This window comes from Neodiprion lecontei, unplaced genomic scaffold (genome assembly GCF_021901455.1).
Source record: "Neodiprion lecontei isolate iyNeoLeco1 unplaced genomic scaffold, iyNeoLeco1.1 ptg000158l, whole genome shotgun sequence".
NCBI classification, from domain to species: domain Eukaryota; kingdom Metazoa; phylum Arthropoda; class Insecta; order Hymenoptera; family Diprionidae; genus Neodiprion; species Neodiprion lecontei.
In genome coordinates this window covers 7,501-10,000 of record NW_025791918.1, presented here as the reverse complement: position 1 = coordinate 10,000, position 2,500 = coordinate 7,501, and the positions used below count along the sequence as shown (strand labels likewise).

The following is a 2,500-nucleotide window of genomic DNA, read 5'->3' as shown; positions in this document are numbered from 1 at the left end:
CCAGCGCGGAGCAGCGGCGGGTCGTTCGCGCCTCCGGCCGACTCGGTGCCGAGAGGGGACCGCTCCGCGGTCCGCCTCGACTCGTTCGACCCGGTCAGGTCGTACGAGGGAGACGTGGCGAAGCTGGGTCTCAGCGCTTCTTCGCGGGCAGCCTGTCTGCGCCCGGGTGTCCTCGGTGCAACGCCGTTACACCCCGGACGCAGGCCGCGAACGCGGTAGGCTTCGGAGAGAATTTTCGCCCGTACGAGGAAGCTCGCGTCAGCGTCGAGGGCAGCGATGCCCGGGACTCGCTGACGCGGCCCACTGCCGTCCGCCGTCAATCGTTTGCATTGCGAGCCGATCGGGTCCGGCGCCGGTCAATTCCGGCAGACGACCCGTGAACCTCGAGGCGACGTCGGCTCTTGAACTATCGCACGAAAGAAATTTGACGCGCGGCGCGCGTTCCTTCCCGCGCGCAACCGCGCAAAGGGCTGACGCACGCGGCGCCGCGCTCACGACCACAGAAAGCCGGTAACAACCGTAATTTTAGCATTTTTAATGCAAAATTCACATATATGATTACCCTGAACGGTGGATCACTTGGCTCGTGGGTCGATGAAGAACGCAGCTAATTGCGCGTCAACTTGTGAACTGCAGGACACATGAACATCGACATTTCGAACGCACATTGCGGTCCACGGATACAATTCCCGGACCACGCCTGGCTGAGGGTCGTTTAACAACGACAGACTGCTCCGTAGGCAACGGTGCTGCGAAAAACCCCCGACCCGGGGGAACACAGCGCACCGTGCCTTCGCGAGCGAATGACTGGGCGTTCGCGGCCTCAAACAAAGGTCGCGTCGCCTCAAACGAACACGTATGTCACGGTCACGACGCGTCGCCGCAGATCGCGGGGTCGAGCTGTCGCTGCCGTTCGTCACGTTCCGGTGCTAGCGATAGTCGAGAGAACGAACGAATTCGGCACGGCGACACACAGACCGCGCGCGGTCGGTTCGCCGCTCATGTGATGAAGTTCCGTCCACGCTTCGCCGCGGGGGGGGCTCTCGGGTCTCCCGTACGGCGGGCGTGTTTACGGTCGTTTCCGTGGCTCGAACGTACGAAAGAATACGTTGTGTCCTCGTCCGTGTCGACGGTGCTGTTCTTGAACGAACGGCCGTCGCCGACGACGGACTCGCAATCTTACGACGACCTCAGAGCAGGCGAGACTACCCGCTGAATTTAAGCATATTACTAAGCGGAGGAAAAGAAACTAACTAGGATTTCCTTAGTAGCGGCGAGCGAACAGGAAACAGCCCAGCACTGAATCCCGCGGTTCTGCCGCCGGGAATGTAGTGTTTGGGAGGATCCACTATCCCGGGGCGTCGGCCCGCGTCCCAAGTCCATCTTGAATGGGGGCCACTTTACCCGCAGAGGGTGCCAGGCCCGTAGCGACCGGGACGCGCCACGGGAGGATCTCTCCTCAGAGTCGGGTTGCTTGAGAGTGCAGCTCTAAGCGGGTGGTAAACTCCATCTAAGGCTAAATATGACCACGAGACCGATAGCGAACAAGTACCGTGAGGGAAAGTTGAAAAGAACTTTGAAGAGAGAGTTCAAGAGTACGTGAAACCGTTCAGGGGGTAAACCTGAGAAACCCGAAAGATCGAACGGGGAGATTCATCGTCAGCGACGCAGGCTTCGCCGCGCTCGTGATGTCGGGACCTCGCGTCCACGGCACTCGGTCGCGGTGCAATGTCCGGCGGCGCCGGCGTGCACTTCTCCCCTAGTAGGACGTCGCGACCCGTTGGGTGTCGGTCTAAGGCCCGGTCGGCTGCCTGTCTCGGCGTTCTCGTCGGGGCAGACCCCCGGTTGCCCGTCCGGCTGCCCGGCGGTACCCGCACGGTATAGAGCCGCATTGAACTGCGTCGGGCCCGCCGCAAGCGCGGTCAGCGATTCCCGGTGGTCGGACCTAGCGCCGTCCCCGGGCCTGGCCAGCTGTTGGCTGGCGGTGTCCTCTGGCTGGCTCGTTCGAATTATCAAATACCGGTCGGCGACGCTATTGCTTTGGGTACTTTCAGGACCCGTCTTGAAACACGGACCAAGGAGTCTAACATGTGCGCGAGTCATTGGGACGAGCAAACCTAAAGGCGAAATGAAAGTAAAGGTCAGCCCAGCGCTGACCGAGGGAGGATGGGCCGCGTCACGATGCGGCCCCGCACTCCCGGGGCGTCTCGTTCTCACTGCGAGAAGAGGCGCACCCAGAGCGTACACGTTGGGACCCGAAAGATGGTGAACTATGCCTGTCAGGACGAAGTCAGGGGGAAACCCTGATGGAGGTCCGTAGCGATTCTGACGTGCAAATCGATCGTCGGAACTGGGTATAGGGGCGAAAGACTAATCGAACCATCTAGTAGCTGGTTCCCTCCGAAGTTTTCCCTCAGGATAGCTGGCACTCGCGTACAAAACGTACACGAGTCTCATCCGGTAAAGCGAATGATTAGAGGCCTTGGGGCCGAAACGACCT

The 2,500-nt window shown here is 60.8% G+C and overlaps 2 non-coding genes across 2 annotated transcripts in view; both read left to right on the top strand.

Annotated features, from left to right (window-relative positions):
- Positions 1-559: 559 nt before the first annotated feature.
- LOC124296459 lies at positions 560-714 on the top strand. Its single transcript, XR_006906275.1, has one exon. It is a non-coding gene; the product is annotated as a 5.8S ribosomal RNA (ribosomal RNA).
- A 471-nt stretch (positions 715-1,185) lies between these two features.
- The window catches only part of LOC124296463, a 3,989-nt gene continuing 2,674 nt past the window's right edge, over positions 1,186-2,500 (top strand). The window contains exon 1 of the ribosomal RNA XR_006906279.1: positions 1,186-2,500. This exon is cut by the window's right edge and continues 2,674 nt beyond it. This is a non-coding gene — a ribosomal RNA (large subunit ribosomal RNA).